General features: G+C 51.1%; 21 non-coding genes across 21 annotated transcripts; 15 read left to right on the forward strand and 6 right to left on the reverse strand.

The window, feature by feature from the left end:
* The first annotated feature begins 132 nt into the window (after nucleotides 1-132).
* Trnav-aac lies at nucleotides 133-205 on the forward strand. The gene has a single exon. It is a non-coding gene; the product is annotated as a tRNA-Val (tRNA).
* A 6,215-nt stretch (nucleotides 206-6,420) lies between these two features.
* On the forward strand, nucleotides 6,421-6,493 carry Trnav-cac. The gene has a single exon. It is a non-coding gene; the product is annotated as a tRNA-Val (tRNA).
* Nucleotides 6,494-6,651: 158 nt separating this feature from the next.
* On the forward strand, nucleotides 6,652-6,724 carry Trnav-aac. The gene has a single exon. It is a non-coding gene; the product is annotated as a tRNA-Val (tRNA).
* A 194-nt stretch (nucleotides 6,725-6,918) lies between these two features.
* Trnap-agg lies at nucleotides 6,919-6,990 on the reverse strand. Its single transcript has one exon. It is a non-coding gene; the product is annotated as a tRNA-Pro (tRNA).
* Nucleotides 6,991-7,392: 402 nt separating this feature from the next.
* Trnav-cac lies at nucleotides 7,393-7,465 on the forward strand. Its single transcript has one exon. It is a non-coding gene; the product is annotated as a tRNA-Val (tRNA).
* Nucleotides 7,466-7,623: 158 nt separating this feature from the next.
* Nucleotides 7,624-7,696, forward strand: Trnav-aac. Its single transcript has one exon. It is a non-coding gene; the product is annotated as a tRNA-Val (tRNA).
* A 194-nt stretch (nucleotides 7,697-7,890) lies between these two features.
* Trnap-agg lies at nucleotides 7,891-7,962 on the reverse strand. The gene has a single exon. It is a non-coding gene; the product is annotated as a tRNA-Pro (tRNA).
* Nucleotides 7,963-8,364: 402 nt separating this feature from the next.
* Nucleotides 8,365-8,437, forward strand: Trnav-cac. The gene has a single exon. It is a non-coding gene; the product is annotated as a tRNA-Val (tRNA).
* Nucleotides 8,438-8,595: 158 nt separating this feature from the next.
* Nucleotides 8,596-8,668, forward strand: Trnav-aac. Its single transcript has one exon. It is a non-coding gene; the product is annotated as a tRNA-Val (tRNA).
* A 194-nt stretch (nucleotides 8,669-8,862) lies between these two features.
* Nucleotides 8,863-8,934, reverse strand: Trnap-agg. Its single transcript has one exon. It is a non-coding gene; the product is annotated as a tRNA-Pro (tRNA).
* A 402-nt stretch (nucleotides 8,935-9,336) lies between these two features.
* Trnav-cac lies at nucleotides 9,337-9,409 on the forward strand. Its single transcript has one exon. It is a non-coding gene; the product is annotated as a tRNA-Val (tRNA).
* Nucleotides 9,410-9,567: 158 nt separating this feature from the next.
* Trnav-aac lies at nucleotides 9,568-9,640 on the forward strand. Its single transcript has one exon. It is a non-coding gene; the product is annotated as a tRNA-Val (tRNA).
* A 194-nt stretch (nucleotides 9,641-9,834) lies between these two features.
* Trnap-agg lies at nucleotides 9,835-9,906 on the reverse strand. The gene has a single exon. It is a non-coding gene; the product is annotated as a tRNA-Pro (tRNA).
* Nucleotides 9,907-10,308: 402 nt separating this feature from the next.
* Nucleotides 10,309-10,381, forward strand: Trnav-cac. Its single transcript has one exon. It is a non-coding gene; the product is annotated as a tRNA-Val (tRNA).
* Nucleotides 10,382-10,539: 158 nt separating this feature from the next.
* Nucleotides 10,540-10,611, forward strand: Trnav-aac. Its single transcript has one exon. It is a non-coding gene; the product is annotated as a tRNA-Val (tRNA).
* A 194-nt stretch (nucleotides 10,612-10,805) lies between these two features.
* Trnap-agg lies at nucleotides 10,806-10,877 on the reverse strand. Its single transcript has one exon. It is a non-coding gene; the product is annotated as a tRNA-Pro (tRNA).
* Nucleotides 10,878-11,279: 402 nt separating this feature from the next.
* Trnav-cac lies at nucleotides 11,280-11,352 on the forward strand. Its single transcript has one exon. It is a non-coding gene; the product is annotated as a tRNA-Val (tRNA).
* A 158-nt stretch (nucleotides 11,353-11,510) lies between these two features.
* Trnav-aac lies at nucleotides 11,511-11,583 on the forward strand. Its single transcript has one exon. It is a non-coding gene; the product is annotated as a tRNA-Val (tRNA).
* Nucleotides 11,584-11,777: 194 nt separating this feature from the next.
* On the reverse strand, nucleotides 11,778-11,849 carry Trnap-agg. Its single transcript has one exon. It is a non-coding gene; the product is annotated as a tRNA-Pro (tRNA).
* A 402-nt stretch (nucleotides 11,850-12,251) lies between these two features.
* Nucleotides 12,252-12,324, forward strand: Trnav-cac. The gene has a single exon. It is a non-coding gene; the product is annotated as a tRNA-Val (tRNA).
* A 158-nt stretch (nucleotides 12,325-12,482) lies between these two features.
* Nucleotides 12,483-12,555, forward strand: Trnav-aac. Its single transcript has one exon. It is a non-coding gene; the product is annotated as a tRNA-Val (tRNA).
* Nucleotides 12,556-12,590: the final 35 nt, after the last annotated feature.

Here is a 12,590-nt window from a genome sequence, read left to right on the forward strand (position 1 = left end):
CCTCCAATGAGCCACGTCGTGTGTGGATCTGCTGCATGTCCCTTCGTTTTGCAAGTACCACATTTATTGAATTTCTTAGTTACGATGGCAACATCACTACAAGTTGTCTGTGAAGTAAGGTGCACACAAGCAGTTTCCGTGGTGTAGCGGTTGTCGCGTCTGCCTAACACGCAGAAGGTCCCCGGTTCGATCCCGGGCGGAAACACTTTTTCATCACTTTAAGCAAGACGTACTAACATGCATCTGCTACCATCTGTACCCGAAACCTTCGTAATCGCCTTCACGCGTCGGACCCGAGTGCCAATTGCTCACATCGAATAAGAAATTCATTTGATATTGACGGCGAGCTTTTTGCGCTGACTCAGCCACTGACGTGCGATCAGTTTGCACAAAACGCTAGGGCTCGTCCGGGATTTGAACCTGGGACCTCCTGCACCCTAAGCAGGAATCATACCCCTTTTTTTTTTTTTTTTTTTTTTATTTCCCAGACGGAATCTGATTTCGAGTCAGACGCCTTAACCACTCGGCCACGACTGCCAGTAGCGCAAGACCCTCCCGACACGTGCAACTGGTACCGTTTAAAGCACTGCAGTGCCAGGAAACGGCGTATCTGCATTCTTTTCCGTAGTGCTTACACCGCTACTAGACGTGCGGCTACCAAAGTATTAAAATTTCCGCCCGAACAGGGACTTGAACCCTGGACCGTTAGGTTAAAAGCCTAATGCTCTACCGACTTTTTTTTTTTTTTTTTTTTTTAAGACCACTCGAACGAATATATCTATTGAAAAAAATATTAAAGAATATCCACCACACAGCCACTTCAAAAGAAGTACAGTACTGAAATTAAAATCCTAAAACATGACTATATAATGTAGACTGCTTACTGAAATAAAGGTTAAAACACGAAAACTTCAGTCCTGGTGTAGAGAAGAAACATACATAAAGGCGGCAAATTCAGAAACAGTATAAAAGAAAATGGCTCACACAGGTGACCTTAGCCAACACCCTCTCTTTCAAATGTCAGGCTAAGCATATTGGCAAAATCATCTCGGAGGCCTGGCAATCGCAAGCGCTGCCAGTAAGCAGTAAGCATGTACTGCCGAAACGCTAGGTGTCCATCCTCTTCATGACAACTGTTGACAAAATGTACGAAATGGCCAATCAACCACATGACGGTATGGAGCTTCGTCCGCGGAAAAAAGGAAGAATCGGGCCGGACGATGATGTCAATAGTATAAGCGGCTTCAGCAGACCTAGTGACAAAAGCAAGTTGTTTCCTGAGCCAACGCCAATTAGCAAGGTGCCCACAGCAGGTGAATCGATGTTCAAGGGTATCCAGGAGACCACACCGAGTACAGGTGTCCGTGTCAGAAAGACCAATACGGTGCAGTCGTACATTGGTGGGAACCAAATTATTTATTACCCTATACCACGTGGACGCCACGGCCATAGAGTGGATCGGCAGACTAACGTTCTTCCAGACGTTCCTCCAGGACACGGATGGAGACGCCAGTTCTATTGGATTGGGACTGGCCAGCCCCTCCCAGCGGGCAATCAAGCTCTTGGTCGTTGGCACCGGTCGCCGCAAGAAGACGTCACCGAGGTAACTCACCGCAATGTAAAATTCCCGAATGTGTTTCAACTTAAAATTTAGGCGTCCGACATCGACAGGTGGAGCAAGGCTCGCCGGACGCACAACAGTAAAAAGCCTGGATGTAATTGAAGTCACTTCTTGCGTAACAATTAGAGTCGTTCGGCGGACGTACAAAGCAGACGCCTTGCGAGTAATGTCAGAGAGGCCCAAGCCTCCGGAGAGACGCGGTTTCGTCATTACCTCGTAACGTAACTTGAATAGATGGCCCTTCCATATAAACCTGCTAGACAATTGGCGCAACCTTTTCGCCACCATCATGGGAAGTGGGAACAGCTGAGCAACATAATAAGCTTTACATAGGACGTAGGTGTCTAAAATTCGGACTTTTTGCAAAATGGTAGCAGAGCGCTGCTCATGGACCATCAGAGCCCCCTGTATCTTCTCGGTGACAGATTTCCAATTGAGAGCCGCCATTTTTAGAGGACACCGATCAATGATAATCCCCAAGGACGTATGGCGATCGACAAAAGTGGCCCAAGGGACGTCAGCATCGCGAAATCCTCGAATATCAAGGAACTTACATTTACCCTGATTGAGACGCGCTCCAGAGACACGACAGTATGCATCAACTGCCCCTTTCAACAACGGGATATCATCACGTTGACGGAGGAGAACAACGACATCATCCGCATATGCCTTAACCGAGAGCTTCCCACCAGAGAGGGACATACCCTGAAGCTTGAGAGCAATAGTCCGAAGCAGCGGTTCCAGGGACAAAACGAATAAAGACATAGAGAGCGGACTACCCTGAGGCACTCCGCGGCGGATAGCAATGGGCGGCGTCAGCTGCCCATTGACTGACACCCGAGCTGTTATTCCCCTGTACAAATTGCCAAGAACACCACGTGATGAAGCGTTAAAACCTATTGTACCTAAAACACGATCTAAAAACACATGACTGACGTGATCAAAAGCCTTATAAAAATCAAGGAAGGCAAAGGCACAATGTACGTTTGTAACCGCCGCAACCGAGACAACATCCCGATATTCGGCTACTGGTGTCAGAATAGATCTATCATGAAAACAACATTGATGTGCACCAATCACACCCCGAAGCAGAGAAGACAGCCGGCTATTGAGCGCTCTAGCAGCTGTCTTATAGTCAAAATTCAGCAATGTGAGCGGACGAAGATTGGCAGCAGATAAACGACCAGAGGACTTCGGAATTAAAACAATTTTCCCTACTTTAAAATCGGCAGGCACATCCATCCCTCTGACAATCTCATTTAAAATCTGCGTAAAAATGCCACCCAAAAGAGGCCAAAAACGGAGATAAAATTCTTTAGGCAGGCCGTCTGGACCCGGCGATTTACTGGACGGAGAGCGAGCAATAAAATCGAAAACATCATCTACCTGGAACTCCCGGAGAAATTCGCCGTTCGCGTCAGGCGCGATCGTCGCAGTTAGATCCCCAAAGACATCATCCGAAAGAGACTCACCAGAATCATCGGCAGAATAGAGACTAGTGTAATACTGATGAAGAGCACGAACCATTTCCTCCTGTGCACTAAGCTGTCGCCCATCATCCACCGTAAGAGAAGAGATGAAGGAGCGACGACGACGAGTCTGATGCCGTAGCAGGTGGTACAAGGATGTCAGTTCACCTTCAACAAGAGAGTGAGGTTTCGACTTAACTCGCAGACCATCCATCTGTCGTCGTTTAAGGCTCAAGAGCTTGGCTTTAATACGACGAACATCATGGATCCGCAGTGGAGAGGTACCCGCCGCGTCATATAGTTCACGCAGGACAGAGTAGTAATATTCATACGTGTTCTTAAAATCACGCGTCCTAGCAGCACAGTAGAAAATCATGGGCTTGGCAAACGCAGTCCACCAAACCAGCAAGGAGGGGTATCGCGGGACAGAGCGAAGACATCGCTCCCACACGCCACTTATAACATCATCCATAGCACTGTCGGCAAGGTGGGAAACATTTAACATCCACTGGGAACGATAAAGTTTTGCAGGTTGGCGGCTAAGATTTACAGTTGCAGTAAAAGCACAATGGTCAGAAAAACTAGTAGGAATAACATCGACAGAAAGAATTTTATCACATAAAAAATCAGATAAATAGAATCTGTCGAGTCTACTGCATGAGGACGCGGTAAAAAACGTATATTTCACCAGGGTTGGATATTTGTGTTCCCAAACATCACGCAGATGCATCGTACGAACTAAGTCATGTAAATCACGGCAATAATTAAAATTGGGTGACTGGTCTGCAGGGCGTAAAACACAATTAAAATCGCCTCCGAGCAGGAGACTCCGAGGACTCTGGCGCAAAAGATAAATAAGCTCTTCTTTATAAAAGCGCGAACGAGCCACAGTGTGACCCGAACCAGAGGGGGCATACAAAACAACGAGGCGGAGATCAAAAAGACGACAACCAATCCCACGGCCAGAGTCAAGGAATTCAATGTCAGTAATAGGAATGCCCTCTCGAAAGAAAAGAGCAGTTCCTGTTGAATATTCCGGCGCGACATTAAAAACAGTTTGAAATCCAGGTAGAGAGAGATCAGAAAACAACACTTCCTGCAAAAACACTACGTCCGCACAGGCGTCGTAAATAAACTGCCGCAAAGAGGCAATGCGAACGTCGGACTCAATACGGTTAACATTTAAGGTAAGAAAGGTGTATGCTTGAACCATAGAGAGAAAAGCGAGAAAACAAATCACCTACACCGACGCACCAGCGTCACAGTCCATAGCAGGGGTGACGGAGGCATCCGAGGGAGGGGGACTGCTACCCCGTTCCGCGGATCCCTTACGTTTCGGTTTTTTACGAACAGCATTAACGTTCGGCTGAACGCGTAACTTGCGTCGGCTGACGGGCAAGGAAACTTCAGCCGCCGGTGACGTAGGAGGGTCAAGTTCTGTATCCGACACCACCCGCGCCGGTCCACATGCGGGATCCGGGGTCGCGGCGGAAACATCCGACAAAACGGAATGGTCAACACCTGCACTAGCTTCCGGCAAACATGGACTGCACGGAGGCGAAACGTGAGCAGGAAGGTCCGAGGCCGCAGAGTTGGAAGGAAGCGGAGCAGCTCCGCTGGCAGAGGTATGGGGCAGCGAAGCAGGAAGTTGTCGCGGCTCCACTTGTTGTGACATCGAAGTCGGTTCGGAAGACGGCGCCAACAGGCCCGACCGACGACCCGACTCGAGAGAAGCTGCGTCGGAGGCCGGAGGGGCGCCAGCAGCCGCCACCGGAACCGCTACCTCAGGAGGGCAGGGAGCAGCTACAGTACACAGTGGCTCGGAGGATGCCGGTCGCTCGGACTGGGGCATCTCAGGGAGATCCTCATCCGTACTATTTCCATCGTGTGGGCGACGCCTCTTATTATTCAAAAGTGGCACACCCACCTGAGGGACAGACGGAACAACATCAGATTTAGCACGCAAAGGAGGAAATTCTGTATCAGGGGTGCGCAAAACCTGTGGCGGGGCGCTACTACCACTGGACTGTGCTACACCAAGAGCAGAACCACCTGCAACGAGGTCAGCGACCGTTAACTTGCGACGCTGTTCGAGAGAATTTTTTAAAACAAAAACTCTCCGCGGACAGTCGGTACGCACGTGACCACTTTCATTGCACAAAAAACAGGTGCCAACCTGACCACTATATGTTACATGGACACGATACCCACCGATCTGCAGGTGAGATGGAATATTCTGCTTAACGTGCATTTCGACTGAACGAATACCACTGTAACATTGCAGGCGATGTTGGCTTGACCAGCGTTCAAGGCGAATGCTCTTTACATCACCATACTTCTGTAGACCCTCCTTAAGATAGACATTATCCACCTCCGGTGGAAGGTTGTAAACACGAACATTGGTATACGTGATGGAAGCATTGGAAAGCAGCACGGTACTTACAGAATCATCCCGATGCCGAAAGAGAACTTGATGACCATATTTAGAAAGAATTTTATCAACCTGAAGTGGGTCCATAAACTTAACAAAGAAAACATACAGTTCGGTATCAAAATAAGCAGTGTGCACCTGATCCGAATGAACACCAAAGGTATCTACCAACCAATCATGAATCTCAAGAGAACTAGGTTGCACATGGCGGGTTGACTTGTCAAAAGCAAAACTAACTGTAGCCTGACGAGGAATAACCTGGGACGACATTTTCAAAATATGCGGTCGAAACCGCTACACAAAAAACACTGAAATAAGGACAGAAAGTAACACAAGGTACGAAACAACGACGGAGAAATACTCTCAGAAGTTGCAACACAACACGTAACAAAAACGATAGTCCACTATACGTAACGCTACGGCGGAGCGGAAGATTAGGCACGTCCACACTGCACGGCGTCTAAAGCGGAACTGACGTACCCCTAGACCAACGAGCCCTGTGTCACGGCGAATGCCAAATATTCCAGTCCCTCGATGTCGTCCAGGGTGCCCTGGAAGTCTCGTGTACGCTGGCGGGATGGGGGCGGCGCGAATTCCCGCGGTCGGCGGCCTTCCTGGGCTATTGGTACCTTCATGTAGAGCTGCCGCTGGGCTCGCACTGCCTGCTGCTGAGAAAGTGATTGCTTTTGCTGATATGACTTGCAATAACGACTGCGCGAAACGCCGCTATCTCGTTAGGGGTGCTACGGCAGACACCCTCTCGAGCAACCCGAAGAGTTCTTGAGCCCTCGGCTGTGATGGGTTCCAGGCTGACGAAAGAACTGTCGTGTGTGCATTCGCGGACGAGAGAAAGTCTGAGGCAAGTTCGAGTGAACAAGGATGGACTCCTCGGGTACGTCGTTTCCGTAGTGTAGCGGTTATCACGTCTGCTTCACACGCAGAAGGTCCCCGGTTCGATCCCGGGCGGGAACAGTATTTTCCTGCCTATGTCGTATTGCCCTCCAATGAGCCACGTCGTGTGTGGATCTGCTGCATGTCCCTTCGTTTTGCAAGTACCACATTTATTGAATTTTTTAGTTACGATGGCAACATCACTACAAGTTGTCTGAGAAGTAAGGTGCACACAAGCAGTTTCCGTGGTGTAGCGGTTATCGCGTCTGCCTAACACGCAGAAGGTCCCCGGTTCGATCCCGGGCGGAAACACTTTTTCATCACTATAAGCAAGACGTACTAACATGCATCTGCTACCATCTGTACCCGAAACCTTCGTAATCGCCTTCACGCGTCGGACCCGAGTGCCAATTGCTCACATCGAATAAGAAATTCATTTGATATTGACGGCGAGCTTTTTGCGCTGACTCAGCCACTGACGTGCGATCAGTTTGCACAAAACGCTAGGGCTCGTCCGGGATTTGAACCCGGGACCTCCTGCACCCTAAGCAGAAATCATACCCCTAGACCAACGAGCCCTGTGACACGGCGAATGCCAATTATTCCAGTCCCTCGATGTCGTCCAGGGTGCCCTGGAAGTCTCGTGTACGCTGGCGGGATGGGGGCGGCGCGAATTCCCGCGGTCGGCGGCCTTCCTGGGTTATTGGTACCTTCATGTAGAGCTGCCGCTGGGCTCGCACTGCCTGCTGCTGAGAAAGTGATTGCTTTTGCTGATATGACTTGCAATAACGACTGCGCGAAACGCCGCTATCTCGTTAGGGGTGCTACGGCAGACACCCTCTCGAGCAACCCGAAGACTTCTTGAGCCCTCGGCTGTGATGGATTCCAGGCTGACGAAAGAACTGTCGTGTGTGCATTCGCGGACGAGAGAAAGTCTGAGGCAAGTTCGAGTGAACAAGGATGGACTCCTCGGGTACGTCGTTTCCGTAGTGTAGCGGTTATCACGTCTGCTTCACACGCAGAAGGTCCCCGGTTCGATCCCGGGCGGGAACAGTATTTTCCTGCCTGTGTCGTATTGCCCTCCAATGAGCCACGTCGTGTGTGGATCTGCTGCATGTCCCTTCGTTTTGCAAGTACCACATTTATTGAATTTTTTAGTTACGATGGCAACATCACTACAAGTTGTCTGAGAAGTAAGGTGCACACAAGCAGTTTCCGTGGTGTAGCGGTTATCGCGTCTGCCTAACACGCAGAAGGTCCCCGGTTCGATCCCGGGCGGAAACACTTTTTCATCACTATAAGCAAGACGTACTAACATGCATCTGCTACCATCTGTACCCGAAACCTTCGTAATCGCCTTCACGCGTCGGACCCGAGTGCCAATTGCTCACATCGAATAAGAAATTCATTTGATATTGACGGCGAGCTTTTTGCGCTGACTCAGCCACTGACGTGCGATCAGTTTGCACAAAACGCTAAGGCTCGTCCGGGATTTGAACCCGGGACCTCCTGCACCCTAAGCAGAAATCATACCCCTAGACCAACGAGCCCTGTGACACGGCGAATGCCAATTATTCCAGTCCCTCGATGTCGTCCAGGGTGCCCTGGAAGTCTCGTGTACGCTGGCGGGATGGGGGCGGCGCGAATTCCCGCGGTCGGCGGCCTTCCTGGGTTATTGGTACCTTCATGTAGAGCTGCCGCTGGGCTCGCACTGCCTGCTGCTGAGAAAGTGATTGCTTTTGCTGATATGACTTGCAATAACGACTGCGCGAAACGCCGCTATCTCGTTAGGGGTGCTACGGCAGACACCCTCTCGAGCAACCCGAAGAGTTCTTGAGCCCTCGGCTGTGATGGGTTCCAGGCTGACGAAAGAACTGTCGTGTGTGCATTCGCGGACGAGAGAAAGTCTGAGGCAAGTTCGAGTGAACAAGGATGGACTCCTCGGGTACGTCGTTTCCGTAGTGTAGCGGTTATCACGTCTGCTTCACACGCAGAAGGTCCCCGGTTCGATCCCGGGCGGGAACAGTATTTTCCTGCCTATGTCGTATTGCCCTCCAATGAGCCACGTCGTGTGTGGATCTGCTGCATGTCCCTTCGTTTTGCAAGTACCACATTTATTGAATTTTTTAGTTACGATGGCAACATCACTACAAGTTGTCTGAGAAGTAAGGTGCACACAAGCAGTTTCCGTGGTGTAGCGGTTATCGCGTCTGCCTAACACGCAGAAGGTCCCCAGTTCGATCCCGGGCGGAAACACTTTTTCATCACTATAAGCAAGACGTACTAACATGCATCTGCTACCATCTGTACCCGAAACCTTCGTAATCGCCTTCACGCGTCGGACCCGAGTGCCAATTGCTCACATCGAATAAGAAATTCATTTGATATTGACGGCGAGCTTTTTGCGCTGACTCAGCCACTGACGTGCGATCAGTTTGCACAAAACGCTAGGGCTCGTCCGGGATTTGAACCCGGGACCTCCTGCACCCTAAGCAGAAATCATACCCCTAGACCAACGAGCCCTGTGACACGGCGAATGCCAATTATTCCAGTCCCTCGATGTCGTCCAGGGTGCCCTGGAAGTCTCGTGTACGCTGGCGGGATGGGGGCGGCGCGAATTCCCGCGGTCGGCGGCCTTCCTGGGTTATTGGTACCTTCATGTAGAGCTGCCGCTGGGCTCGCACTGCCTGCTGCTGAGAAAGTGATTGCTTTTGCTGATATGACTTGCAATAACGACTGCGCGAAACGCCGCTATCTCGTTAGGGGTGCTACGGCAGACACCCTCTCGAGCAACCCGAAGACTTCTTGAGCCCTCGGCTGTGATGGATTCCAGGCTGACGAAAGAACTGTCGTGTGTGCATTCGCGGACGAGAGAAAGTCTGAGGCAAGTTCGAGTGAACAAGGATGGACTCCTCGGGTACGTCGTTTCCGTAGTGTAGCGGTTATCACGTCTGCTTCACACGCAGAAGGTCCCCGGTTCGATCCCGGGCGGGAACAGTATTTTCCTGCCTATGTCGTATTGCCCTCCAATGAGCCACGTCGTGTGTGGATCTGCTGCATGTCCCTTCGTTTTGCAAGTACCACATTTATTGAATTTTTTAGTTACGATGGCAACATCACTACAAGTTGTCTGAGAAGTAAGGTGCACACAAGCAGTTTCCGTGGTGTAGCGGTTATCGCGTCTGCCTAACACGCAGAAGGTCCCCGGTTCGATCCCGGGCGGAAACACTTTTTCATCACTATAAGCAAGACGTACTAACATGCATCTGCTACCATCTGTACCCGAAACCTTCGTAATCGCCTTCACGCGTCGGACCCGAGTGCCAATTGCTCACATCGAATAAGAAATTCATTTGATATTGACGGCGAGCTTTTTGCGCTGCCTCAGCCACTGACGTGCGATCAGTTTGCACAAAACGCTAAGGCTCGTCCGGGATTTGAACCCGGGACCTCCTGCACCCTAAGCAGAAATCATACCCCTAGACCAACGAGCCCTGTGACACGGCGAATGCCAATTATTCCAGTCCCTCGATGTCGTCCAGGGTGCCCTGGAAGTCTCGTGTACGCTGGCGGGATGGGGGCGGCGCGAATTCCCGCGGTCGGCGGCCTTCCTGGGTTATTGGTACCTTCATGTAGAGCTGCCGCTGGGCTCGCACTGCCTGCTGCTGAGAAAGTGATTGCTTTTGCTGATATGACTTGCAATATCGACTGCGCGAAACGCCGCTATCTCGTTAGGGGTGCTACGGCAGACACCCTCTCGAGCACCCCGAAGACTTCTTGAGCCCTCGGCTGTGATGGGTTCCAGGCTGACAAAAGAACTGTCGTGTGTGCATTCGCGGACGAGAGAAAGTCTGAGGCAAGTTCGAGTGAACAAGGATGGACTCCTCGCGTCCGTCGTTTCCGTAGTGTAGCGGTTATCGCGTCTGCTTCACACGCAGAAGGTCCCCGGTTCGATCCCGGGCGGGAACAGTATTTTCCTGCCTATGTCGTATTGCCCTCCAATGAGCCACGTCGTGTGTGGATCTGCTGCATGTCCCTTCGTTTTGCAAGTACCACATTTATTGAATTTTTTAGTTACGATGGCAACATCGCTACAAGTTGTCTGAGAAGTAAAGTGCACACAAGCAGTTTCCGTGGTGTAGCGGTTATCGCGTCTGCCTAACACGCAGAAGGCCCCGGTTCGATCCCGGGCGGAAACACTTTTTCATCACTTTAAGCAAGACGTACTAACATGCATCTGCTACCATCTGTACCCGAAACCTTCGTAATCGCCTTCACGCGTCGGACCCGAGTGCCAATTGCTCACATCGAATAAGAAATTCATTTGATATTGACGGCGAGCTTTTTGCGCTGACTCAGCCACTGACGTGCGATCAGTTTGCACAAAACACTAGGGCTCGTCCGGGATTTGAACCTGGGACCTCCTGCACCCTAAGCAGGAATCATACCCCTAGACCAACGAGCCCTGTGACACGGCGAATGCCAAATATTCCAGTCCCTCGATGTCGTCCAGGGTGCCCTGGAAGTCTCGTGTACGCTGGCGGGATGGGGGCGGCGCGAATTCCCGCGGTCGGCGGCCTTCCTGGGCTATTGGTACCTTCATGTAGAGCTGCCGCTGGGCTCGCACTGCCTGCTGCTGAGAAAGTGATTGCTTTTGCTGATATGACTTGCAATAACGACTGCGCGAAACGCCGCTATCTCGTTAGGGGTGCTACGGCAGACACCCTCTCGAGCAACCCGAAGACTTCTTGAGCCCTCGGCTGTGATGGATTCCAGGCTGACGAAAGAACTGTCGTGTGTGCATTCGCGGACGAGAGAAAGTCTGAGGCAAGTTCGAGTGAACAAGGATGGACTCCTCGGGTACGTCGTTTCCGTAGTGTAGCGGTTATCACGTCTGCTTCACACGCAGAAGGTCCCCGGTTCGATCCCGGGCGGGAACAGTATTTTCCTGCCTGTGTCGTATTGCCCTCCAATGAGCCACGTCGTGTGTGGATCTGCTGCATGTCCCTTCGTTTTGCAAGTACCACATTTATTGAATTTTTTAGTTACGATGGCAACATCACTACAAGTTGTCTGAGAAGTAAGGTGCACACAAGCAGTTTCCGTGGTGTAGCGGTTATCGCGTCTGCCTAACACGCAGAAGGTCCCCGGTTCGATCCCGGGCGGAAACACTTTTTCATCACTATAAGCAAGACGTACTAACATGCATCTGCTACCATCTGTACCCGAAACCTTCGTAATCGCCTTCACGCGTCGGACCCGAGTGCCAATTGCTCACATCGAATAAGAAATTCATTTGATATTGACGGCGAGCTTTTTGCGCTGACTCAGCCACTGACGTGCGATCAGTTTGCACAAAACGCTAAGGCTCGTCCGGGATTTGAACCCGGGACCTCCTGCACCCTAAGCAGAAATCATACCCCTAGACCAACGAGCCCTGTGACACGGCGAATGCCAATTATTCCAGTCCCTCGATGTCGTCCAGGGTGCCCTGGAAGTCTCGTGTACGCTGGCGGGATGGGGGCGGCGCGAATTCCCGCGGTCGGCGGCCTTCCTGGGTTATTGGTACCTTCATGTAGAGCTGCCGCTGGGCTCGCACTGCCTGCTGCTGAGAAAGTGATTGCTTTTGCTGATATGACTTGCAATAACGACTGCGCGAAACGCCGCTATCTCGTTAGGGGTGCTACGGCAGACACCCTCTCGAGCAACCCGAAGAGTTCTTGAGCCCTCGGCTGTGATGGGTTCCAGGCTGACGAAAGAACTGTCGTGTGTGCATTCGCGGACGAGAGAAAGTCTGAGGCAAGTTCGAGTGAACAAGGATGGACTCCTCGGGTACGTCGTTTCCGTAGTGTAGCGGTTATCACGTCTGCTTCACACGCAGAAGGTCCCCGGTTCGATCCCGGGCGGGAACAGTATTTTCCTGCCTATGTCGTATTGCCCTCCAATGAGCCACGTCGTGTGTGGATCTGCTGCATGTCCCTTCGTTTTGCAAGTACCACATTTATTGAATTTTTTAGTTACGATGGCAACATCACTACAAGTTGTCTGAGAAGTAAGGTGCACACAAGCAGTTTCCGTGGTGTAGCGGTTATCGCGTCTGCCTAACACGCAGAAGGTCCCCGGTTCGATCCCGGGCGGAAACACTTTTTCATCACTATAAGCAAGACGTACTAACATG

Source organism: Schistocerca piceifrons, unplaced genomic scaffold (assembly GCF_021461385.2).
Source record: "Schistocerca piceifrons isolate TAMUIC-IGC-003096 unplaced genomic scaffold, iqSchPice1.1 HiC_scaffold_539, whole genome shotgun sequence".
Classification (NCBI taxonomy): domain Eukaryota; kingdom Metazoa; phylum Arthropoda; class Insecta; order Orthoptera; family Acrididae; genus Schistocerca; species Schistocerca piceifrons.